This window comes from Cnephaeus nilssonii (assembly GCF_951640355.1).
Source record: "Cnephaeus nilssonii genome assembly, chromosome: 12".
NCBI lineage: Eukaryota > Metazoa > Chordata > Mammalia > Chiroptera > Vespertilionidae > Cnephaeus > Cnephaeus nilssonii.
In genome coordinates, this window is record NC_137083.1 from 44,669,820 (window position 1) to 44,697,594 (window position 27,775).

Here is a 27,775-nt window from a genome sequence, read left to right on the forward strand (position 1 = left end):
TTATACTGTGTGGGGCAAAAGTAGGTTTACAGTTGTTTGCATGCAAAATAATACAATAATTAATAAATAATAATACAAGAATAAACTTGTATGTACTCACAACTATAAACCTACTTTTGCCCCACCCTGTATATGTTTTTGGAGATTTTCTTTAATTCACATTTTAACTATTATTTAATTATTTATTGTACATTTTAATTTACATTCTTCTAGCAGATAATATTTAATAGTGTCCTCAGTGAGAATGCAGATTCTATCAGCAGCAGTAGAAGGCAGGAGAATCCTATAATTCTGAAAATTGTGGGTTTATGTTCTAGCTCTGCTACTTAACTAGCTGTGTGATCTTGGATAAGTTGATTTTCTCCTTGAGCCTTGGTTTTTCTCATCTGCAAAACATAAATACTAACATTTACCTTGCAGCATTGTTTAAAAGATTGTAGAGAATATATGGAATTGGCTCAAGATAATTTTTGAAAAATCGAATATTTAAATTATTTGAGGAATGGCACTTGGATCATGAAAAGCATCAATGCAGGATGTAGATACTGCCAGGTAACTTCATTACCTGAAATACCAAATAGGGGAGGTGATATTGGGGGTCAGGAAGCTTATGTTGTAAGGAGCATGGGAATCCTAAGGAGGCACATAAGCTCCTCCTTTTCTCCAGAGATTGCTTAGCAAAGGCACCACTCACCCTATCAGGATTGTGAAACGCCATCCTATTGGTCAATATCTCTTTCCATGTATCTTTGACAGGTATCTGCTCATTTTATCCATATCTTTACCTCAATGTAATAAATTCTTATCCATATCTTTACCTCAATGTAATAAATAAGATCAGATGCTTTCCTGATCTTCAGCTCCGTTGATCCAGCACGTATTTGCAGGAACAAGCTAGATCTGACTCTGCTTCTCACATCCCGGACAGAACTGTCAGCTTCATTTCTATCGCACAATTTGGGTCGCTCTTAAGGGTGCCAGAACTCAGTGTTTCCCCTTCCAGGTTGAATTGGCACAGCTGGGGCAGAGAGAAATCTTCTTGAGACTTGTGAATGGAGCAACTTAGATTGACAAATCATTGAGAAGATTCACATGGGAACTTGAGTTTGTACTGTCAAATCTCTATAATCTGAATGTTGAAAGATCATAAAAAATAAACTTGGAATTAATTCATTATTAAAAACAATTATACCATCTGATCCCTTTGACCTGTGGTCCATTCTGAACATAAAATTTCATTAAAAAGCTTTTATTAAATCTGAAGTCCTAGCCTAAATAATAAGATTGGTATTGTTTTTTACTTAATCCATTGCAAAAATTAGTAGGCAGTATTTATGCTGTTATTCTCTCACCAAAATATGAAGTATGGTATCGAGTTGATGACATGTACTTGCTTTCATAAAGATGAAGGCTGCATAGCCGCATTGCTATGAAATCTTGCTGTCATACTAGGAAAATGTGAGTTTCAAGAGAATTTATTACATTGAGGTAATAGTTCTGTGGGGATGGTGTTACAGTTCAGAAAATAAGGATGTTTTTTAGTTACCTGAAGTTGTTATAGCTTTTATCTTTAAGACTGCCTCATTTTAATCATTTTTTGGTGGATATGTTTTATTTCACTCTGCATTTTATATAACATATACTAAAGATAGCTTTTCATGAAGGACACAGGGGTAACATTATATATATATATATATATATATATATATATATATATATATATCTTTAATCTTTCATTTTCTTATTCAACAAATATTTTCTTAAGTGCCCATTTATTGACACTTATTGTATAAAATGAGTTTTGAAGAAAGAGACTGTAACCATGTGAAGAATGGGGGGCAAAGAGTTCTAGGCAGAGAGAACAAGGTGGGAAAAGCCCTAAGGTGGGAAAGGACTTGACAGGTTTGCACAGCTGGAGCTTAGTGAGGGAGGAAAATGGAAGGAGGAACTGAAGAAGAACCGAAGAAGATAGACTGGAATGCAGCTGCACCTTGAGGGGCTATTAATGTGCATAGAGTGATTGCCCTTTCATTTAAATGTCACCAGGATTCTGTAGATTTTGTGATGTATGTTATGTCTTTATTTTGTGATCTGATGTTGTTTCCTCCAGTTTCTTCCTTTATTATTAATTCCTTGCCTGTGCAGCAATTATTGTATCTGATTCCAGTAACGTTATCTTTTTTTCTTTCTAATTTTCTTTTCATTGGGAAGATGAATCAGATAACCAAACTAATTAGAATTTTGTCTAAATAGTAGAAAAACCATGAATTTGAGACAAACAGTCTCCTCTGGACAAAATACATAAGCTTTTATAAACAGACAACTTTCCTTCTATATTTTAGTTTTCTCATCTATAAAAGCAGGCTAATGATCAAAATAACACATAAGTGTTCTGTCAATCTGTAATCCAATCTACAATGATTTTATAAAAGTTTAAAAAATAATTGCATAAACTTGCTACATTTTAATTATCTGGAAGTGTTAACAACTTCTTTAAATAACAGCACCCAATCTACACTAATAAAAGAGTAAGATGCAAATTGACCATACCTTCACGTCACCAACCAGCCAATCAGGAGTGAGTATGCAAATTAACCCAACAAAGATGGCAGGTTAGTTTGCATATGCAGGCGTTCCGCACTGCCCCAGCCGCTCCGGGCCTCTGGGCAGCATGGGAAGGCGGAAAGGTGGCTCTGGGTTGGAGTGAAAAGGTGGCTCCAGCCAAAGCGAAGGCAGTGCCAGCAGCCAGGGGAAGGAAGGCCCATTCTTGCATCAATCTTTGTGCATCGGGCCTCTAGTGCATTAATAATTCTGCATTGTGGCCCTGGCTGGGTGACTCAGTGGGTTGAAGCATTGGCCCATGCATCAAAGGGTCATGGGTTCAATTCCCAGTCAAGGTACATACATACCCAGGGTTCAATCTCTAGTCAGGACCCGTATAGAAGGCAACCAATCGATGTTTCTCTTTCACATTGATGTTTCTTTCTCTCTCTCTCTCTCCATTCCTCTTTCTCTAAAAATCAATAAAACATATAAACACATCCTCAGGCAAGGATTAAAAAAGAATGATTCTACATTTTGAAAATGCATGTAATTATTTTCTTATTCCAAAATTCTAGACTCTAAACTTTCCATACACAGGAGTGTATAGTTGTGCATGGACACACAACCATTAATTCTTTTTTGGGGGGGGTTTGGGGGAAGGAGCTGTCTCTTCTATTTATATATCAACTGCGGTATTTGCCATAGTATTTTGAGAAAAATAGATGCTCCAGAAAACGTTTATTGAGTGAATCCACAAATGAATAGAATATGTTGGCTTGAATCTGACTTACAGTTTTGCTAAATGCATCAGAAGTCATCACTCAGCTGCTTTTCTGTCTTCAGAGATCTTTTCTCAGGTTCCAGCTTCTTAAAAATAAAGTGTGAATACATGGCATTGTAGAATTCTCTGGGATTATGCAGGAATGTGTAAGATGGTCTTCACTATCTCAGGAGAAAAGGGTTAGGAAGCAACACTTACATAGAAATGAAGTAGTTTCAGACAGTGGTCAACCTCAGCAAAGCATTTGCAAAATAACAGTCAAGTGACTTTCTCCTTTGCTCCTGGGGTCAGAAACTGTCCACTTGCCTCCAAACCTCACTCCTGGCTAATTGCAGGGGAGGGATGAGTGGAAGGCAGGGTGCTGGACAAGTGCTGACAGCTGTTCTGGATGTGGCATCTTATTTCCTGGAGGCCCCGGTCTGTGTAGCACTACACAGTGCTGAGCTTCGGTCAGGATGTGGTCAGTGCTTGTTGGAAGGTGTGTGAGAAATCGGCTTTCCAGGAGAATAGCTCCTGCAAATGTACACGGTGCATGCAAATTTCAATGTAGAAAATTGCCTATAAAATTTGGGGGGAGGGGAACAAATGCATTGGTTTGGCAGCAGGAAAAATATATTTTTTTGCCTCCCTGAAGAAAAATATCCACAGGGCTTCTAGTCTATATTTGAAAAGAGAGAAATTAATTCCTAGAAATATTTTGGGACCGTTGGCTCTTAGATGGCTTGGGGTTCATTCATTAATGGCTGGATGCTTCTGGAGAGCTTTGTGGGGGTCAAGGAAAGAAAAATGAAGATTTGAGGTGAAGGGCCTTTTAAGGATGGCGGGTCCACTTGTAATACAACAATCCTTGAAGAGCATGAGGAAATCGTGAAAACTATTTGTTGAATTAATCGGTGCTTAAAGTAAATGGGGATTTTCTTTAGTTTAAAGAGCAGTGGTCGAAGAAGGTGTCTGGGGGAAAACCTGAACACTTCTGGAAGAAATTTATGATGTTAATCTCTTCATATTACTGTGGTGTTTAGAGTATCAACTCTTCCTTAAGAGTAAGCAGCTAAATTGATGATGTGTGAGGTCCCTGCTGGCTTTATATTTCGGTGATGCTGGGATTAATGAAGAATGAAGGTGTGTCTGGGAAAGACCTGTCATGTCTCCTTTATTTTTAAATCACATGGTGTCATTGGCAGCATCTGTTGTGGCATCAAACTTCTGTGGAACAAGGAGATAGGATAGAAGCCACATGGGTATGTGCTTCACGCAGATGAAGAGATCTGTCCTCCGACTTGTTTGGAGAGTGGGGTGAGAAACTCCGGGACTGAGGAAGGATGTTAGACATAAAAATGTGTCCCATTAAAATGGGTGAGCACAAATGTTCACCTTTTGCTTCAGTTTGAGCCAGTGACCTCTCAAAAGTGCTTATTCAGCCTTTCTTAATACCAGAGCAACTTAAGAGCAAATCCCATCTTTTACCAAAGCTGCATAAAGCAGCTCCTTTGGGCCCGTGGCTTTGACAAGATTCATTCTGAAATGGTCCAGTGTCATGCAGTCTGTGCAGCAAACTTGTTACTTTTCTCAAAGAACAAGCAGACGAGGTTTTCCAGAGTCCAGCTGTGAATCTTTAGGTTGTCGTCATGTTACTCAGAACAGAACAACTGTTTGAATGAAAGCCAACGATGTCCTTGAATCATTTGGTATCGGGGCACTAATGAGCTCTGCAGACATTTCAAATTCCTTTTCCTTCCCTCTCCTCCCTCCCCTCCCAACTTAACCAGGTGTGACTTAATCCAGTCTACTTTTCCCATAAGTAATAAGCTGTAACACACACACACACACACACACACACACACACACACACACACACACTTACATACATATGTATATACACATACATAAAATTTAGGTGTATAAATTTTCTTTTGTATTGTGAAGTCAGCTTTTAAGACAATGATGCTTTTTTTTTTTTAAATAAGAGTCTGACACTTTCCTCATCTGTTGTATTAATAGGTATATAAAAGTGGAGTTTTAATTTTCATTGCATCCTAGGCTTTTTTGGGATGACAGATACCTTGGTGATCTGCTAAGCCAACTCTGGGTTAGTAGACAGGAGAACACTGGGGCTCAGCGTCTGAAGAGCTTTACTCAAGAAAGCATAGGTAAAGACTGAGAGAGCCATGTTACTGAACTCCTGCTGCTCTTTCCTTTTGAACACGTGATTTGAGAGCTTGGTTCCTATTTTTTACTTCTCCCATTTTCTCCACTTAAAATTGTCTGTTATAAATGAGCTAGTGTTATTCACCTATGATGTTTCTCTGTTGGTGAATTAATGAAATAATATTATTCTGAAGTTATATGTTAGGTGAACCCATGTCATTTCTGTCTGTCTGATATGCTCAATGCTCCCTCCCTGTCCTGAGAACATATCTGTCTGATGAATTTCCACTTATAACCAAGGCTTCAAGGCCTCTGTGAATCTCTATGCAAAGTAAAACTTCCCTGGACAATCACCTCTGCTCACCCCGGAGTTAGAGGTCTCTTAGGCTCCCCTGACTGAAGCACCTGGACCTGGGAAGTCGTGTCACGTGGAATCTTGTCTTGTGTGGTGAAAACTAGATAGCATTGCTGAGCTGTGATCGATCAGGCTTTTTAAAAAAATCTCTATTGTTGAAAGTATTACAGATGTCCTCCTTTCCCCCCCATTCATTGCCCTTTCCACAGACAAGAAAAAGCTAAAGGAGTTCATCACCACTAAACCAGTATTACAGGAAATGGTGAAGGGTATTCTTTAAGAAGAAGAAGAAAAAAACAAAACAAAACATGAACAATAAAATGGCAATAAATACATATCTATTAACAATTGGAATATAAAAATCAGGCTTTTATAATTCACTGTTTGTCATGTTTGGCATTTATCAATTAGAACTGAATAGTAAAAGATGGCCTTTTATTTACATAAAGATGCAAAATAAGGCTCATCGAGCTAACTTAGCTTTTTGAACAACTCAGCTCTAGGGGCAGAGCAGAAATGTGTTCAAAAGAAATAAAATAATGAAAAGTGTTTATCTGTTGGTAGAGCAGTAGCATGAAGGTGGAATGTACCGTAAGCTGTAGCGTTGCAGCTTTTGGTTATTAACGTTATTTTGTCTATGTCTTAGGTAAAAGGGAGAGAAGGGAGAGACAGGGGTCTGTACTCACCAGAGGAAAATGCTCCTTAGATATCGTTTGCTTAGAAGCTATTTCATCCCACAAAAAAAAAAAAATGAAATTATCTTTCTCGTCTGTTGAGAACAAAGAACATGTGCGTCGGGGAAATCAGAAGGCTCTTGGAGAGCTGAGTGTTTTTGCAGACCTAGTATGTGAAAGTTAGAATGAGGTGATAGGGGCAGGTTGTTCAAAATCACTGATGGTCAGTGTAGTCCAGGGGTCAGCCAGACCAGAGGGAAGGAGTTGCCAGTATTGTTCTTAATTTTATAGGCAAAGGCTTGGCTGAGTTTTGTTAGAGCCTTTGTTTTCAAATAATTTTTATATTAATATTTGTACTTCTACCATTTTTATTTGTATATGCCTATCTTTTTGTTTATATTAAATCTTTATTACTTTTTTTAAATTAAAAGAACCTATTCTTTAAATCTCTTTTTAAATGGGAGAATCATGGCCATTCACATTTATTTGATCACTGATATATTTAGTAGTTTTCTTTCCATTTTACTTTACATTTAATATTTATTTCCTTCTTTTCCCTTTGTGGACAATTTATGATAATTTTCTTAAGTTGTAATTTATTTACTTCATTCCCCTTGCTAAATTAGTTTTTGTTCCATTAATGATTATTTTTACTTTCTAGTACTCATAATCTTACACATATTTCTATACTATCATATGGAGTCAAGACACCGAAGTTTCTTTTACCAACATACTGTATTCTTCCAGGAAAATAAGTGAAACCTATAGAAAACCTTCATTATCTATTTATCTCTCCCCATATCCTTACCCAAATTCTTCAGTTGTAGTGAGATAGTATATAACATTAGTGCAATATTTGATTCTGGTGTCTATTAAAATTTCTCTCATAGTATATCTCTTTTACCTCAGGAGTCCTTATTTAGCATGTATTTTATACATTTCTAAACAGCCTGTCAGTGTATTATTATCCATATATTTAATTATATATGTGTAATATATGTACATATGTGTTTGCATTTATTTCTCATTGTTTCCTTCTTTCTTAATCTTCTCTTCAGACTTCTCTGCATACCTGTTGTTTCAATAGATTTGTTTTTGAGTATTTTCTTTAGTTGAATATATGAGTCATTTGTTACCTGAATATTTGCATACCTAAAGACATGGGTGTGTTTTTTCAAGTCTAATGATGAGTGGACATTCTTTGAGTTGTAGTTCTTTACCTTAGATAATCTATATTTATTATTTTACTGTCTTCTAACTTCCAAGTTTACAAATGAGAAGTCTGATCCATATGTGTCTCTCTTTTCTTTTTGCAAAGAAATTGTTTCAGTCTAGAAGATTATAAAATTTTGTTTTGAAATTACTGGATTTAAAGAACTTTAAAAATTATATGTACGTGAGTATATTTTATCATCAATTCTGTTTAAAACTCTATGAGATCTTTCAAGTCTTTCCCTTGGGAGACTTTAAAAAAATTATTTGTTTAATAATTATTTTTCCTGTATTAGTTCCTCCTCCTCAACCCCCGTGTTTCCCATTCTTTGGATGTTAAGGACTTCTGGGTTTATCTTAAATTGACTTCTCTTTCTTTCATGATTTTTATCTCTTTTATTTTCTCGGCTACTAATTTGACCCTTAACAGAGACCATCCTCTCCTTCAGTTTATGTAACAAACTTTTTAAAGTTTAGAGCGGTTTTTGTTTTTGTTTTTAAGTCTTTGGGTAGGGTGCCACAAGTGATTGTGGTTGTGGGAATGGTAGAAGGCCGGTTGGCTCTGACCCCAATGCAGCAACAAGCAGATGGTGAGTTTTATGTCCAGACACCAGAAAGCTTCTCTGTTCCCTGGTTTCTACACACTGTTCTTCCTGTTTGGTGGTTCTCATTCCTGGCTGTCCCTTAGAATTGGCTTGGAACATTTAAATAATACAAGTTCCCACGCTCCAGCACCTAAGCCCAGTGAAATCAGTTTCAGATTCCTTAACACCCAAGGGATTTTCATGGGCAGTGGCCATTGAGAATTACTGTGTTCTCACACAGGATCCAGTCATTCATAAAAAACACCTATACTCTCCATCCTGACAAATTTCTAATATGCTTATAACTTTCTGTTCTTTTCTCCTTTCTTACATCTCTATTTATTTATTTTCTGCTTCCTCTCCTCAAGGAGGATACAAGCCCCGTGAAGCAGGAGCTTTGTCTTGTTTATCAGTTGTGTATTCCCAGACTTCAGAACAGTATCTAGAACAGGTTACCACTCAATAACTCTTAGTTCATGCCTGCAACATGCTGAACACTGTGTTAGGCCCCAAGGACAGTACAATAATGAATAACAATAGTAGCAGGAACAGACAAAAGAGTACAGGCATACCTCATTTTATTGCGCTTTGCTTTTATTGCACTTCACAGATGTGTGTTTTACAAATTGAAGGTAAGACCCTCCACGGGCAAAAAGATGACAACTCGCTTTATTGCGGTGGTCGGGCACTGATACGGCAAAGTCTCTGAGGTTTGCCTTCATAGAGCTCACAGTCTAGTAGATTATTAAAAAAAGACCTTTTATGTTATTCTGTTAGAATCTCCCAGAAAAGTAAATGGTTATACAAATAAAGGGGAAACATTTTATCATGTAAAGACTGCCACTAGCATGTTGTCTTTTTATTATAGTTATCAGCAATGCATATTTACACAATTAGATGAACTTAGTGGTTCGTAGAAATTGAAGTGACATTTCAACCATGCCATGTAAAAACCTGAGCCCTTGATTTCGGGCTCTGTGACTTCTGTCTTCCCTTGCAGCCTCGCGCTCTCAGGAGCTGAGGTAGTCCCGCTTCCTCCCCCACAGCAAGTCCCACAGTAAGTCCTCTGTGCAAGCCTCCTGCTGGTCTAAGAGCAGGGCTGCGCCCTGTGGTTGGGCTGCAGGAAGCACTCTGCAGTCCCTCATTTCAGCCAGACAGACACATGGAAGGGTCCAAGAACACACACAGAGGAAACACTTAAGTGTACACTCATCTGTTTTTATGGAAGCAGACATAAATGTGTGTGTGTGGGGGGGGGGGGGGGGCGTGCTTTAGCACATGAGCATCTAGATTCTAGAGGGTTTAGTCAGGAGACAGTGACTAAATCTTGACCGCAGAAATTTCAGTGAAGGGGGAACTCTTTTGGGGAGATCAGGACTAGGGCATTGCAGGCCAAGTGAATACATGTGCAAAGTCTAGGGGACTTTAGCTAATACACCACATGTGAGACCAAAGCAAATAGCCCCTCTACTGACCTTAGGGAGGCCTGCCTGGACTGGAGCAGTTTAGCCTTATGGACTAGGTAGAGCCAGCAGTTCTTCATGCTACCTTGACTTCCGAAATCATTCACGTATCTGATCAGATTTATTAAAGGATAAAAGCGATCATTTTAAAGCAACTTATTCAGTCATTTGAAACCATCTTCATAGGCAGTATAGACATTACAAGGAAATAAACCTCAACTTTGACTAGCTTATCTAGATTTATTGTCTTTAATTATGAAGCCATTAGAAAAGCTTAATCTAGAGCTTTGTTTTTGCAATGAAAACTTATGCAGAGACATTCATTAGTTGATTGAAACATGAATAGAACAAGATATATTTTATCCATATACAGTATACAGTATATGGTATGTATAATATATGTATATTATGTATATATTATATGTGTATATGAGTAGCTATCTGTCTAAATGAAATGACAAATTCTTTGTTTGCCAAAAGGTAGTGACTCATTCTACTTAGAAAATATGTCCTATAAGCATTTAAATATTTATGTTTTTATTTTTAATTAATTTTAATTTTAATAATATTTTTATTGATTTCAGAGATGAAAGGAGACAGAGAGAGATAGAAACATTGATGATGAGATAGAATCATTGATTGGCTGCCTCCTGCACACCCCACACTGGGGATTGAGACTTCAACCTGGGCATGTACCCTGACTGGGAATCACACTATGACCTCCTGGTTCAGAAGTCAACGCTCAACCACTGAGCCACACTGGTCAGGCTAAAATATTTATGTTTTTAGTGAAGAAAGTTTAACAAAAGTGCTAGAAGTCTTGTAGCTTGTGCAGGCACTGTCTTTTAAAGTACCATGTGGGCGAAATACCTAAGCTACTCTGTCAAAGGCAAACCAGAACCCCAGAACGTACTGGGCAGTATATCTAACCCCGTCCTGGACTTTGTTTAAAGCTTAAATAAGAAATCAGCCCCTCATAACTCCATAAAGCAAAGACATTCAAATATGGTGAGTCAGAGGGAAGGGACACGGCATTTCTTGATTAATCTGTAATTATAGATTTGTATAAAAATTTACTTGCACTAGCAAAAGATAGTGTAATTATTTTCTGATATAGCTTCATAAAGAAGCCTGCTCTCTGTTTTACTATTTATTTAATCATTAATCCAATATATATTTATTTAGTGTGATGAGTACTGGGTGTATAATGGTTAAGAAATTTTAAAAGTTCATCATTAGGTGAAGGAGGCAGGGCAACAATAATAAAAAAGAAAATTAAAAACCCTCTATAATTGCAGGTGTGGTCTTACTTGAATAAAAGTGCTGCCATGCAAGACTGATGTGGGGGATATAATTTAAATGGGGGGTGGGGCAGCTAAGAGACTTTTAAGCCTATAAGGAGTTAGCAGCCAAAATGGACTTTACATTATTGGGTTTCCAAAAAATCTGCAAACTTGACATCCTTTATATTTTACTTTCAAAATTAAAGGGAGAAGAGGAACCGCAACTTGTTTTAGTTTTATTGTATTCTTGGAGAAAAATATGGAAATTAATTTTTCCCCTAAAATAGGTTAATTGTGGAAGAAGTCTAAAAATTAACAACTTTATTTTTGTTTCAAAATTTTGATTTTTATCCCATACATTTAATACTCTACCTCCCATAACATGTGCGAATGTGTGTGTATATAATCTTTTCCCTGATACATGTTGGATAAAAGACTATGCTTGCACAGGAAATAAGAAATAAGAATACCCACAGGCTAGAATATTTGAATAATTTCTGCAAGATGTAGTACAAATAGGACCTAATTTAGGGAGGTTCTGCTCAGCCTGCCGTTTATACAGCAAGGGAAGGAAAAGTCCATCTAGAAAGTAAGCAGAGAGAGTCTCAGCATCCCAAATCACCTCCGTGTGTGTAAAGACTAGTCTATGAAACTCAAGACAAGAAACCACTGGGCATGGAAGCAAATGTCCTTCCTCCTACATGAGTAATTTGGGAAAACAAAAACTTCACAGAACATAATCCTTCTTTCCACTTTGGTACTGAAAGAATTGAAGAGGGACATACAAAATCTCTGACAGAGCCTATCGTAAGTTCCAGTCCTGGACAAACACACACTACTTTTATAAAGATAAAAAGGGAAAAGTCGCAAGAGAGATTGCTTCCAGAAATAGCAAGGAAACATAAAAACATCCTCATTTTCCTCTCATGGAGAATGGGGTCATCACAGACTATAAATCCACGACAGTTGGGTCTGAAAATGGAGTCATCCCCTTGACAATCGCTTCACTGGCAGGATTCTGAGGTGAACAGTTTATGATATAATTTCTGTTATTTCTTAATTGAGGACATATTAACAAATGATGTAATGGTTTTAGTGTCTCTCAACAATAATGTATTTGAATCCATTCTTATATTTCACAACCAGACTAAAGTTTAGTCACTAAATAGTTATAACCAAGGCATAGTGTCTTGAGTTAAACTGTTTTTCATCTATAAAAGTGCTGTAAATATAATTCATAATTTAGGTATTTGATAGTCTTCTTTTTGTGGACACTAATCTTTATACTGTTTTGAAAATATACTGTTGCCCAAACTTTGGGACAGAATTTCTTTATAATGCTATAACAAATGCTTACTATTGAAGGCGTGATCCTTCTCTGCCAGTTACTGCTGCAAACAAAACATCCAGTTGCCTGGTAAGAGCAAGTGCTCTGGAGTCAGATGACTCCAGTTTTCTCTAACCACTTGGCCTCAATTTCCTCATCTCTACATTGGGGAACTGGTGGTAGCTCTTGCATTGGATGAGCCCTTAGCTCCATGCCTGTCACAGAGCACAACAACCTTAGTATATACTAGAGGCCCGGTGCACAAAATTCATGCACTGGGGGGGGGGGGGGTTGTTTCCCTCAGCCTGGCCTGCACCCTTTTGCAGTTCAGGAGACCTCAGGGGATGTCACTTAAAACTAAGTGAATAGGAAAGGTAAAAAAACAGCCTTTGAATTCCTGTATAAGACAATATAATAGTCTGAACCTTAATGGTTCATTTAATGTGAAATAAATTGTTTTCTTGAATACAGAAGGAGAGAGATTTTTTTTGGTGCTCTATAAATCCTTCTTTCTTACATAGATAGAGCTTTCCTTGGCTCTTTTAATAAATACATTTTAGCATTGTATATTCACCTTAAGTTGATAATTAAACATCAAATATCCCTGCTGTTGATAATTCAAACTATATTTTCTAAAATATATTGTTCCTGGACTTGTTTGATGATCTTTGCTTACATTGAGTCAATGATTTTACCTTCACATTCAGACAATAAGCTTAAAACTAATTGTTAAACATAAAAAATTGAAGAGAATGTTTCCAAATTAAACCAGTGGCTCTTTTTGTATCTGCGGCATGCTTTCATTTCTACCAGCTACGCATAAATTGGCAAAGTATGCTATGGGCTACAATAATTTTCCTGATGACTTGGAAACCGTGTTTTGCCATCCTTGAACAAGCCCTGAGCCCATCTATCCTGGATTTTGGGATAAAGACAAAACTCTATCCTGCCATGCACCTGGTCAGTTGTGCAACACTGACCAATAAACAGCTGCTAACAATAAGGTTATTGTGCTTATGTAACACAGTTCAGGATCTGATGGTTAGTCTCTTGATAAATGGTGAAACACTAGGGATGTTTTTCTTGCCAGGATGCCTGCTTCATGGAAAATACTATGTCTATATTCGACTGTACACTTAAATCTTCTCTCTATGTGAGTTGGTGGACTTGGATTCTAGAAGGTCACATTAGCCTTCCCGGTTGGTTGTGAGCGGGTTAAGCTTCTCTTAGCCAATAAATGGCCATATAGTGTGGCAGGGGATGTAATTTTAGGAACTATTTTTTGTAGACTTGTTTTACCATGTTAACAAAAGTTTGTATTATGTTTCTTCCCATTGATGTGGGTGTGTCCTTGTGTGTGTATTCAAGAGAGGCTTCCGTTTGTTGAGTGATCTTCATGCAAACATCTTGGAGTGCTTTACAAAAGAATTTTAAAAATTAAAGCAAACAGGATATGAAACTGTGCTGCCAAACAAGTAAGTCTTTAGGCATGATTTAAATTTAGTTAATGACATAAAGAGCTAAATCTGTGAAAGAAAGCAAGTTCCTTGGATCAGAGAAAAAGAAGCAGAAAACAGATACGAATATTTTGTGTAAGTCTTCCTTTGAGTAGCTCCAAAAATGTTCTTTTAGAAGTGCAATTGGAAAACCCCAGGCTAAGTGAGTTCCAAGAAACAGTGTTTTAGGGAAAAAGACCAGATAATAGTTTCCATGTGCATAGTGATTACAAAGTGTTTTCCCAGCCATTATATCATTTGATTGTCATAACACCCCATCAAAGTAGTTAAGGGATGTGTTATCCCATTTTACAGATGAATAAACTGATGACAGGAGAAATTAAGGTATTAAAATCACTCAGCTAGAAACTGATAGAGCTGGGAGTTAAATATGGTCTTGATCTAAATCTGGTGTGCTATTTACAGTACTATGTGTCTATGGCAAATCATTTACACTGGATATGCTTCTCCTGCCCTTATAGTTCTCTGTCTCTGAGGTAACAATAGCTTCCCAGGATAACCTAGCATTCTGCTTCCTCTCTTGAGGAACTCTGATATTCTTGTGTACGTGGGAAATTAGAATACCAGTCTTCTAATGAAAGTGTATTGCAAATGATAATGTCAGGATTTGATCCTTTCACAACATTTAAACTGAATTCCATGGTTTGCTTTTCAAGTCACCCTCCAGGTGTTCCCCATAATCCTCCTCAAGGAGATGTGATTGCAATGACATCAGCATCTGTGGTTATAGGTAGCTTCTCATGGTTAAGACACTGTAGTGAGGAAAATGGGGAATTCTTAATGAGCATCCTGTCTATTTCTGATCAGACCAAGGGCAGTTACTCTAGAACTCTGAAGATTCTATAAGCATTGTGGTTTCTGACAGTGGGCCATGTCCTTGTGCATGGGGTGGGTGATATACTATCTGAATTGGCTCTTGAGACATATAGAACCTCTTTAAAGCAGATCATTCAGAAGTGACTGTGCTAGGGCTGTCAATTTTGTTGTGCCTTTTCCTCTAAAAGCACATTTGATTTCTTATCCAAGGTTTGGACCTTAAGCAGCTTACGTTTTCTTTGATACTCCTACAGCCAAAGCTGGGGAGAACACTGATTCGTGACTCAAATCAAATGTGATAGACCCAACAATAAGCAACTGAAGCCATGTCTCTATAACCAGCTTCTTGAGCAAGCCACTCAAGCCAAATATTAGCTCAAATAAGGAATGGGAAAATGAAGGGACTCCATTTGAGCAGGTAGGGCTTTGCAGAAAGCCAATAAATATAAGCATGTTACTTTCTAAATGTAGATTTTAATGTACTAGTTTTTGTGGAGTTTTGCCTCTATGTTTAAAAATATTAATATAAAGACTTCAGCTATCTTGCTTTGTACCAAAAAACAAAGCCTATCCAAAAGGTTTGTATCGCTTCCATATGCCATCTGAACATACGAGACAGGAAGACACACCATTCCATGAGGAACTATCAGGGATAAAAGATAGCTGGAATGGCATTTCCAACTGGCTGCATTCCCCAGTCTGGCCTCCTGTATAGGCACCCATTCCCTCAACCTTCAGTTCTCTGATGTGAGTGATTTCTGGCTGCCTTGTGCTAATCTTTGAATACCGCCTTCCTCTTTGAGCCTGTGTTTATCTCAACATCACTTCGATTGCCTGTTCTCTATTCATAGATTCATTTTTATTTCAACTTGACTTTGCTTGTTACTGCCTACCTCTGGATTTGCTCTGTGCTTACCTTTGCCAATCTTAGCCTTAGTTTGATCTGCACTGAACATGTGTTTTTTGGATCCTCATCACATGATTGTCATATGTCACCCTCTGTCACATGACTGCATTTATCCCTATTCCTGATCATTTGATTCCTCTATGTCTGAGTGTGTTAGTTATGGCCCTCTGTATCTAACACTGTGCTTGATTCACTGGAAGGAATATATAAAAAAGGATAAGATAGGGTTCTGCCCACTTTTCTACCTATGTGCATAACACTTGCTTTTCATGTAAGTCCTAAACTTTTAATGATCTACTTCTTTACAAGTCTGGTCTTGATAGTCATTTCTTCTTTTATATGCCTTTAGCCTCTATTGTCCAAATGGATCAGGATCACATAAACAATACTGCATCATTTCTTAATGTTTGTATTATGATAAGCTCTTGGAAGGCAAATGTTCAGATCTTCAGTCCCTGTCAGAGTATCTTGCACATAATAGGTGCTTAGTCAATGTCTTCAAATTATTAGTTTTGTATGTGGTATAAGATTATGTGCATAGGAAAACTAAGGATACAACTATATTATATAACCCAGTTCTAAATAGAACTATATAGTTTTAAGTATTAGGTAGTGTTGTCCAATAGAAATTCTGTGAGGATTGAAATAGTCTATATCTTCATTGACCAATATGGCAGCCATTAGCCACTTTTTGTGTTGAACACTGTGATGGAGGTGTTAAATTTTAGTTTTATTTAACTATAATTACTTTAACATTAAAAAGCCACATGTAGGTAGTGCCTACCAAATTGGATAATGAGTGCTATAGGAATGTGAAGAATAAGAAGATAAATGTGGACTATAAATTTGGAACATTTTCATGGAAAAGATGAATATGGGCCTTGAAGATGGGAAGCAGAAAGAAGTGATAGTATATTTTAAGTGAAGGGATGTAGAAAAGCTCTGAGATGATTGAAGATGCTATGCTTGGGATCAGTTTGAAGACTCAAAGTAAGGAGAATTTGAGAACTAGAGGTAATAGTAATAAGGGCAGCCATTCATGTATACTACAAGTCACTTACTAATTTAATCTTTACAACAAGACTATCACTCAGAAAAATATAAGTAATTTGCCCAAAGGTACAAATGAATATATGGCAGACTTGGGACTTAAAATAGAGTCTGTGTAGCTCAAAAATCGGAGTTCTCAATCACCACACTATACTGGCTCATGCTCTGACATATTAATAAAGACAAGTAGAAATAGCCCAAATCCTTCATCTTAGAAATGGGTAAACAAGTAATTAATATATTCAACCAATGAATAGTACTTAACAATATAAAAAGTAACAGAATTACACATAGAGGAATAACATGGATGAATCTCAAATGCATCATGCTAAGTGAAAGAAGCTGGTTGTAAAAGGCTACACACTATATGATTTCATTTATATGACATTATAGAAAAGGTTAAATTAGAAAACAGAGCAGTGGCTGCCATGAACTGGGAGTGAAGGGAGGTACTGACTACAGAAAAACGGGAATTTTTTTGGGGGATGATGAAAATATTCTGTATTTTTATTGTAGTGGTGGTTACATGATTATGCATTTGTCAAAAGTCACAGAACTGTAAACTAAAAAGGGTGAATTTTACTATATGTAAATTGTACAATAAATTTGACTGAAAAAGAAAAACTTACAAGTAGATTCAAGTTTATTTTTACAAAGGGAGGTGGGAATATGGTTGGTTATTTTAACTCAGGATCTTTTGAAAAATAAATAATTCTAAATTTCTTTTGTCTAAACATATCTTCATATTTATTATATGTACACATATAATAGAAAAATGATGTAGGAATTGACTTAAAAGAGACGTGTGTGTGTGTGTGTGTGTGTGTGTGTGTGTGTGTGTGTGTGTCTGAAGTGGTTACATTTGTATTTAGCATGAGTTGACACAGTAAATGTTTATTCAACTTGATGTTTATTTGCCATTGGCATGGGAAAGAGGGTGGAGGTGGAGCAGGAAGAGATATTTTAATTAAACCTGAATGGTAAGATGTCGTATGACTTATCCCATTTTCAATTTATTTTGTTTAAGTGAAAAAATAACTACCATATGAGGTCATCAGCCCTTTTGAAAGCTTGCTCTAAAATTTCCCAATACATAATGAAATTCTTGTTTTTACAATAAACCACTTATGTGAGACAATAGTACAATGGATATCTTTCTGCATATACTGATTTTTTCCTTTTATATTTCCAAGGAAAGTGTCATGCAGAATTAATTATCTAAAAGGCTTACATGATTTTGATTTCATTCATTTTGTTGTGGGTTCATATAACCATAGTTACATCCAATTCTTAGGCAGAGAGGATGTCAAAATATTATACTGCCCAGTCCACGTCTATGAGCAGGTAAGGGGTTACCTCTATTTTATAAGTGAAGAGGTGACATACAGAGTAACTTAATAATGTTCCCATGGTCACATTTCTAATGCCTAGAGATTTATGCTTAAAGAGTGATTAATCTTAATAAAGGACTGTAAACAAGATTAATTAACAATTCTGATTTAATCATTTTTCTTGGTTTTCTGCTTTAAGCATTTCATCAGGTTCAAGATTTATTAACATCATATATAATAATACTTTAATAAAATTCATTAATTTTAAAATAGTCTTATTAGGGAAAGTATAAACTACAGGATATGTTATTCTTTGAAAAATTGCATTTATCAATGTGGTATTTGAGGTAAAAATATGAAAATGCTTTGCTGGCTATAAAACACTAGACAAATGTTATTTTTTTCTTTGATTTTTATCCAGTCATTTATTTGCAGTTTTTCTATATTCCTGAGTACTATAATGCTTACATTTGTAGAGAAAAATGATATCTGATTTTTTTTTCCTAGCTAGGAAATAATTCTGTTGCAGTACAAGTAAATATATAATTATATATCTACATCTACATATAACGAAGTTTCAAAGAGTGACCTTATTAAAATAATATAAATAAAATTGCTTTTGAACTGATACAAAACCAGTAATTTATATCATAGTGACTTATCATTCTGTTCAGTAATCTCGTAGCATTATTTAAATATATATAATATGTGTGTGTGTTTGAGCATAAATATATTCTTAAGACTGTGATCCTAGGCAACATTTCCATATTTACCTCTTTTATTTTTCTTCTTGTAATTTCACTTTAAAGATATATACGGAAAGATATATTAGATATGATAGGTCAGAACTTACCAACTCTTAATTGTGTTAAGGCAATATCTCCATTAAATATATTACTTTTGACACTTAATAAAAACTTAAAACCAAAGAAAAAATTTTAACTTTGTTGATTTTATGACTTTTCTTAGGACTTCTAATATACATATTTAAAGCATTTTGGGTATATTCTTTTGCTATTTCCCCATTTCTAATATTTTCTTTTCATAAAATATAGAAAAACTTTGCAAAAGTATAGAATTTTTTAGCCGTGTGGTAAGAGGTATCAAACTTATATTGGAAGACAAATCTTTGATAATATAAAGAACAGGTTTAAACACTTGTTAAAAAGTTGGATTAGATATTTATTAAGGTCATTTTCACTTTTGGGAATTGCTAGTCACCATAATCATGGGCTGGACAGCTTTAGTTATTGAGAACTGACAGCCCGAAAGATAGAGATCTAGTCCCAGTGTCTCCCTCCTCTCCTTGTCACAGAGATTCACATAAAATAATGATGCTGCTGATCGTGGATTTGCAGGCCACAAGATGAGAATGCCTACAATCACTGTTGTCTGGAAGAGAGGGTACATCATTGCACACTGAGCCTGTAAGCCCTGGTGTGAGGGACGGTGGGCAGAGAGCTTGCAGTGGAAGGCTACTGCAATGGGAAGGTAAAGAAGGGAGGTGGAGGTCTTTGTACACTATAAAATGCGAGATTGCTAATTGAGGGAGATGCATATAGAATGGGAGATAGTGTGATATTTAGAAAAAGTGTAGTAAACGTAGAAGGTAAGCCATGCCTGGGCTTTCCAATTTGATTTTAGAGTCTATATTTTGATTTTGCCAAAGTTCTGCTGATTGAGGTGCTTACCTCAAGTTAGGCAACAATTTTAATATGGTTGTGACTGAGATTTTTTGGTAACATTTGAAACATTTACTTATCTATATAATAAAAGCCTAAGCAACCGTATGGCAGAGCAACCAGAACGACTGGTTGCTATGATGTGCACTGACCACCAGGGGGCAGATGCTCAATACAGGAGCTGCCCCCTGGTGGTCAGTGCACTCCCACAGGGGGAGCGCCACTCAGCCAGAAGCCAGGCTCATGGGTGGCGAGCACAGCGGCAGTGGCAGGAGCCTCTCCTGCCTGCGCAGCAGTGCTAAGGAGCAGTGAGCCCAGTGGTAAGGAGCAAGGGGTCCCGGATTGTGAGAAGGATGTCTGACTGGTAGCTTAGGCCTGTGGGGAGTGGGCCTAAGCCAGCAATCAGACATCCCACAAGGGCTCCCGGACTGCAAGAGGGCACAGGCTGGGCTAGGGGACCCCCCCACCCCCCGCCCCAGTGTATGAATTTTGTGCACTGGGCCTCTAGTATATTATAAAAGGAGAACAAATTTCAAAGAAGTGAAAAAAAAATAATTCACTTTATTTCTTACCAACCATTGCAAATTTAAATGTTGCTGTAACTCATTCAGGGCCTTTTCCTAAATTTAAAGTCATTTGCAGACATACTTTGGACTCTCACCGTTAGTACTTTGGTGCTTTAGAAACATCTTGATAGAAACAGCATTCATAGAAAGCTCTCTCTAAATGTTTTGAGAAGTTTTTTAACTACCATTAACTACTAATCAGAGACAAGGCATTAAGTTGCTTACTTGAGACTTTCGATTAGCTCTTAGCTCACCCAGCTTGGGTTTCCAATTTTTCATGGCTTTTTGCTACATGTGGCCTTAGGTAGAAGAGAAATGCACACCTCAGTTAAATAAATAACTTCAGGAGACATGGACACTCTCCATATTTACTCAAAGCTCACAGATGGTCTCTTCCTGGTAAGGTGTTTGTTTCCTCTAATTTCTCTACTTTACTGAGAGATCCCTGTCCTTTAAAATGACCAACAGGCTTAAAACTTAATACAAATCAAAGTGCTTTCTTTCATAAGTTCTTCAGGTTTCTGCTGTTTCAAAACTATTCCTTTCCAGAATCTCTGGCACCAACTTCTTTTTTTTTCTTTATTGATTAAGGTATTACATATGTGTCCTTATGCCCCCCATTAACCCCCATTCCTCCCACCCCCGCTTGTGCCCTCACCCCCCTAGTGTCTGTATCCATTTGTTGTGTTTATATGCATGCATACAAGTCCTTTGGTTGATCTCTCCCACTTCCTCCCACCCACCCCTACCTTCCCTCTGAGGTTTGATGGTCTGATCGATGCTTCTCTGTCTCTGGATCTGTTTTTGTTCATCAGTTTATGTTTTTCATTATATTTTACAAATGAGTGAGATCATGTGATATTTATCTTTCTCTGAATGACTTATTTCACTGAGCATAATGCTCTCTAGGTCCATCTATGCTGTTGCAAATGGTAGGAGTTCCTTCCTTTTTACAATAGCATAATATTCCATTGTGTAGATGTACCACAGTTTTCTAACCCACTCATCTGCTGATGGGCACTTAGGCTGTTTTGTAGTTCCATTTTTAGTTTTTTTGAGGAAACTCCATACTGTTCTCCACAGTGGCTGCACCAGTCTGCATTGCCAACAGCAGTGCACAAGGGTTCCCTTTTCTCCACATCCTCACCAGCACTTGTCATTTGTTGATTTATTGATGATAGCCATTCTGACAGATGTGAGATGGTATCTCATTGCTGTTTTGATTTGCATCTCTGGTATTACTAGTGACTTTGAGCTTGTTTTCATATGTCTCTTGGCCTTCTGTATGTCCTCTTTAGAAAACTATCTATTTAGGTCCATTGCCCATTTTCTGATTGGATTATCTTCCTTTTGTTAAGTTGTATGAGTTCCCTGCACAAGAACAGACATATAGACCAATGGAATAGGATAGAGAACCCAGAAATCCACCTAAACCACTATGCTCAATTAATATTTGACAAAGGAGGCAAGAGCATACAATGGAGTCAAGACAGTATCTTCAATAAATGGTGTTGAGAAAATTGGACAGATACATGCAAAAAAATGAAACTAGACCACCAACTTACACCATACACAAAATTAAACTCAAAATGGATAAAGGACTTAAACGTAAGATAGGAAAACATAAAAATCTTAGAGGAATCCACAGGCAGCAAAATCTCAGACATATGCTGAAGCAATATCTTCATCAATACAGCTCCTAGGGCAATAGAAACTAAAGAGAAAATAAACAAATGGGACTACATCAAAATAAAAAGCTTCTGCACAACAAAGAAACCATCAACAAAACAGCAAGAAAGCCCACTGCATGGGAGAACATATTTGCCAATGTTATCTCCGATAAGGGTTTAATCTCCAACATTTACAGTGACTGAGATATTTTGATGTGTACCAAAAGCAAACAAATAAGGTAGTCGTAACTTAATATATATTTTCCACATTACTGAGGAGATAAGGATGGTCTACAACTTATTCCTGTTCCTTATCTCTCGATCTTGGAATGGCTACTGAAGTTTAGAGATGCCTGTTGTACACATTTCTCAGTTATAAACAGCGATCCCCCCTCCCCCATTTTGACACATTTGCATCAAAAAGGTTCTCCAAAAAGCTAAATGAAATATCCTGCTTGGAATTAAGGTCACAAATAAGAGCGAGGTGATTAAATCAGAGCCTATGAGAAAAGCATAATGCTAGGCCAGACTCTGAGTGAGTAACAACGAAGAAGAGGCCCAAAATGTGAAGAATGTGGCCAGGTAAGAAGGCAGAGGCTTGTTGGGACTGTGAGGAATTCAAGTCTACAGGCATTGGAGTGGCCTTGGAATACAGACCAGGGAAGGAGCTACACAGCCCAGCCTTGCTCTGCCTTAGTCCTAGATTTCCTGGTGTCCAAGCGGGAGCCTCTCTCCTTTTATTTCTTCTTGGTTTAACTGTTCCTTTCCCCTGTTTCTGGTGAGGATTAAATGAATAAATCATTGTAAAGCACTTGGGCTTGGCACATATAATCTATATTAGTGGTAGCTAAATCATCTTTTTTGTTTCTGCCTCATGCGTGCCCAAGAGTAAGCACCTCTTTTCTCCCTGTCTCCTGCTTATCTAGCTCAGACTCTTCAAGTCACCAGATGGTTGCCATGGGAGAGCATGATTGGTCAGGTGTCTTCTACCAGTGACAATGACTGCCACTCCACACGTTGGTTTCCAAAGAACGACATCATACTGATTTTCTCCAAATTTGAACACAGGTCCTTCCTAAATAACCATGGCCTATCACTTGGTATGAGATTTAGGGATAACAGAGGGAGAACACAACACAAGTGGGGATCCAGCCCAGACTCTACTTAGGCCAACTGCTGACTCTCTCAGCCTCCCCTACATAGCAGGGGCAGCTCATCCTCCACTACCCAAACCATTCAAGCCTCAAACTGGGAATCTGGGCCAAATGTTGGCCCAGATTTACCTGTCCTACTATGAAACTTACCCAAGGTTATGCATAGTAAGAACAGCTATCCCTTTTGGGCAAACTCCTTCTCTCTTCACAGGATTAGAGTTAGCTCCTGTGTGGCACCAACAAGAAAATCATAAGCAGGCCATCACTGATACCTTTCCCAAATCCTATGTTTATACACAGTCAATATAAAATAGAATAAAGTACAGCTGCTTTGGTTGAAGTAGGGTGAGAAACCCAAGCCTCATCTGCTTGAACTTTGCCACTCACCTCATCAACCTCTCAGGTTACTCCACTAGGTTTAGAATGACAATCAGATCTTTAAAGCATTTTGTTCCCTAGGAATAGTTTATTGACTTTTTCTGTGTTATCACCGAATCATTTTCACTTCAAAGTATCTGCTGGCATTGGGGGGGGAAAAAAGGGAATTTTTGTTAGACATCAGGAAAACTATGTTCTCCATATACCTAATGTTCTAAGGAAGAAACCAAAAATTTTAAAGTTACAAAGTTCCAGGTACTTTTAAATAATTGTTTTATGTATTATCTGCCACAGTTCTATGATAAAACTATTATCCTCCATGTTATAGTTGATGAAAACGGGCACCTCAAAAAGATGAAGCTATTTGGCCTGGGTCATAATGCTCTGAAGTGCTGGATCCGTATGACACCAAAGGCTGCATTCTTTCCATTCCCCCTTTCCATCTGTGGAGGCTTCAGGAAGTGTGTTGTGCTTTAATTTATGCTATCATATGTTATTATAATCCATTAATGCCTTGAGCAGAGAAGCAAGTGGAGTGGAGCCTGTGAACCTTAGAAAGCATTTCATAGAAAGTGGGAGTAGTTAATTGGCAAGTTGAAGTTGACAGGTCTAACAGCATTTTGGAGGCAGAGGAGAAGTCCTCATATTATTTCTTGGACAGAAGTATGGAGAAAGAAAAACTTGAGGGACTGCCAGCAGCTCCCTTTGTGTCCTGTATCTCAATGGGCCATTAGCTCCACCCCCTTTCTTTTTCTTCATTTACCATAGAAAGATGAACACAGTACGTTTTCAGTATGTTAGGAACTAGCTACGCTATATCACCATTCCCTTTTTCAAAATCACTCAGCTATCACAACTCAATTTAAAGGTGAAATGGGGTAACCAGAATAAAGAGGTGGTCTTTGTGAACAAAGGTTAACATAGACTCTTTACACTTCTGAACTGGGTAGGATTTAGGATCTGTACCAATGGTTGATAGCCTATGATCTTAATCTTAGTAAATTAAACAGTTTATATTCATTAAAAGCAGGAAACTTTCCTCCACCTAAAATTGATGGAAAAAATGTCCTAAATAGGACAAATAATTGGAAAGAAAAGTGTCTTAAAATAACACTTAATCTTGAATATGTTGAAAATAGTGACATTCCCATGTAGTGTGAAATTTCATTTTATTCAGAACATGGTTGACATGTTTATAAGTTAAGTTTCTTTTCAGAACAGAAAATCCCACAGATGTCCCATCTGGGAGGACTTATGAGCTGTGTGACTTACTTTATTGTTATTGTTAATAATAAAACAAACTGTTCAATAATGAAATCTTTTCTTATCCTTTTCATTGTTCTTTGAACATTTCCTTTGTAGCTTTAAAAAGATCCTTTGGATTTTAATATTTCACTCTTTCCAATAAAATTAAACTACAGTAGTCATTGGGAGTACACCATATCCTTGGAAGCCGCATTGGTATACCAATACTAAAAGGACTACAGAGGCACAGACAAAATTCTACAACTGCTTTTGCAAATGTATAGTGAGCATTTTGCTATGCTATGTGTTGCTGCTGCAATGTACATTTTCATATGTTTTTAGGAAACTGAATTCTTTGAATATGCACAAATTATTCTAAGTTAAATACCTAGGAAGCCAAAGAGAACCACCCTCTTAAGGCCCTATGACTTAGCAAGAACACAAGACTTGAATGGGCCACATACTGACAGGTTTGACTTTACATAACTTTTAACACTTGGAACAGTTTTCATTGTATGCTGGAGTTCCAGTAGTTGGGGATGGGTGAAGATCTTTCAGATATTATATTTGGTTATTAAAGTGTTCATTTACCTCTCATACTCTTTGACTCACCTATCATGTATCTTCCCCGGTACCTCCCTTTAGGGACTCGTATATCATTGCATTTAACAGATTAGTGAAAGTTTAGTAATTTTTATATTATGTTTATCCATACCTGTATTACCACATTCTATTATTTAGAATCAAGTGATTTTGATCACTAGTGGGAAATAGATTATAAGATTCATGAGTTTGATCATGCATTTCTCACCCCTGTATTACCAGTGCAGCCAAGTACCTATATCCAGTAGATGTTAAATTAATATTTCATAATTGGATGAAATAATGTTATCCATTTCTGTGTAGAAAACTGAAGCTCCTGAGCATATGAGACTTTAAATAAGCTAGACACCAGGTAGACGGAAGTTGAAAAACTAGATCTCATATATTTTTTGGTAGTTTAATAAATCATTGTTTTCCATCAGATTCTGCTTCATTTAAAAGGAAATTTTTAACATACAAAAATTTGATTGCTAGCTCAGCTGGTATGGCTCAGTGGTTGAGCATAAACCCAGGCACCAAGAGGTCCCTGGTTGGATTTTGGTCAGGGCACAGGCCCGGGTTATGGGCTCAATCCCCAGTCGGGGGCCTGCAAGAGATAGCCAATCAATGTCATCTATGTATCTATCCCTCTCCCTTTCTCTCTCTCTAAAAAATCAATTAAAATATATTAAACACACACACACAGATATTTGATTGCTAATAGCTGAATTAATTTTTCCTAACATATTTATAAAACAAGGAACTGGTCTGTTCTGGCTTCCTTAGCAAAAACTTTTAGAGATGTAATTGTGCAGTTGTGCTACTTCCGGTTCAAATAGGTTATTCCAGAATCTTTCAAACTAGATACAGAGGCTCTCACAACATCTAGGAACAATGTGCATTTTATCAATTTACACTAAATCATCAGAAAAACCTGTTTCAGTATAATACAACTCAATTTATTGTAACAAGTGTGATCTACTTTACAAGCCTGGGGTACAAATAAGGTCATGTGGTAGTCATCAGTGCTGTTTACCAAATATTTCCAGCTTTCTGCCTTCTTTCAATATGGTAGGATTGTACTTCCTAGCTTTTTTATAGTGTGCTGGGAACATGTGACTAGATCTGGCCAAAGTGTTGTGAACAGAGAGCGTATGCCATTTCCAGGCCAAAGCATTTAATATCTGGTTTAAGACCCAACAGAGCTATCATTCTCTTTGGCATGGTAGACTCTTAAATGCTCGAGACTTCTTTCTCATCCTGGTGCCCTGAGTTATTAAAAGGAGCAGAGCCCACTACTAACTCAAAGTTGTCATATAGATTGGGAGAGAATGAATCTGTGTTGAGTCACTGTGGTTAGGGTTATTACTGTGGTGTAATCTAGTCTATTCTGACTACTATAGGTAATATATCTTTTTATTTCTCCCGCTAATCTTTGGAATACACAAAAATTATCATATGCCTTCTCCATCAATTTGTCCCACAAAACCCACTGTTTTATTTTACTCAAAAAGGTCAGAAAAAGACCAGAAAGTCATATCAGTCCACTATTGCCTTTTCTCCCTCTCTGCCACATAGTATATATCCATTGCTTCTCGCAAACAAGTTTTTTTTTGTTTTTTTGTTTTTTTTTTGTCCACTAAAGTGATAATACTTTCACTGGTTTACATTCTGCATAGGTCTAAGTAGTGCCATATCAGTTATTTAAATTCACACTTACATCCTTAGCCATTGCCGCAAGTGTAGCAGTGTGAAAGGGTAACTGGACCACACAACTCCATATACTGGGACCACACCTCTTTCAAGTATTGGGCTCTCTGGGTACTTGATGCCATAGTCTGTCAATAGATCATAATTAGATTCATGATCCATTTGAGATATTCTCATAATCTTGCCCACCAAAAGGGAAGAAACCAATGCTTGGTCCTTGCTCAGGGAGATAGACAGATTCATACACAATACATTCTGGTTTATCAACATACCATGTCAATATTATAGAGGCAGAAGCTCTTGTGAAAGGTGATTGTAGGAGGCTTTATAGAGTGATAATTGATTTAAACATCCAGGTATATGGCTTTTTATCTGGTAGAAAACTGGAGAAAGGTACTACAGGAAGAGGAACTGTTTATGTAGACCTGAAAGTATTAAGGAAGTGGTTGGAACAAGTCAGGATCTGATGAGACATATATTGGGAAAGGAGTTTGTTGGAAGGCATGGGGAATGAGAAATAAAGGTATTCAGAAAAATCAGATGGTAAAGAAGGTGACATAAGATCATAACTGTGACCTGTGAATGACAATCATCATCCCAACACGGCATCTTTGTATACAGCATGCCAATTTCCAAAACCCTCACATGTGATGCTTGACTTCTAGAATTGAGAGTATTGTCTTGAAACTGAATTGGAGAGAGGTAACATATCAGACTTTGAAAATACTGGCAAAGGACTAGTGATTCCCAAAGAAATCATCTCCGTTATCTCCAAGACCATGTTCTTTTCCATCCA

The 27,775-nt window shown here is 37.2% G+C and overlaps 1 protein-coding gene across 3 annotated transcripts in view; it reads left to right on the forward strand.

Moving 5' to 3' along the window:
• SUGCT (succinyl-CoA:glutarate-CoA transferase) overlaps positions 1–27,775 on the forward strand; it is a 538,921-nt gene that overhangs the window by 295,015 nt on the left and 216,131 nt on the right. The window lies entirely within an intron of this gene.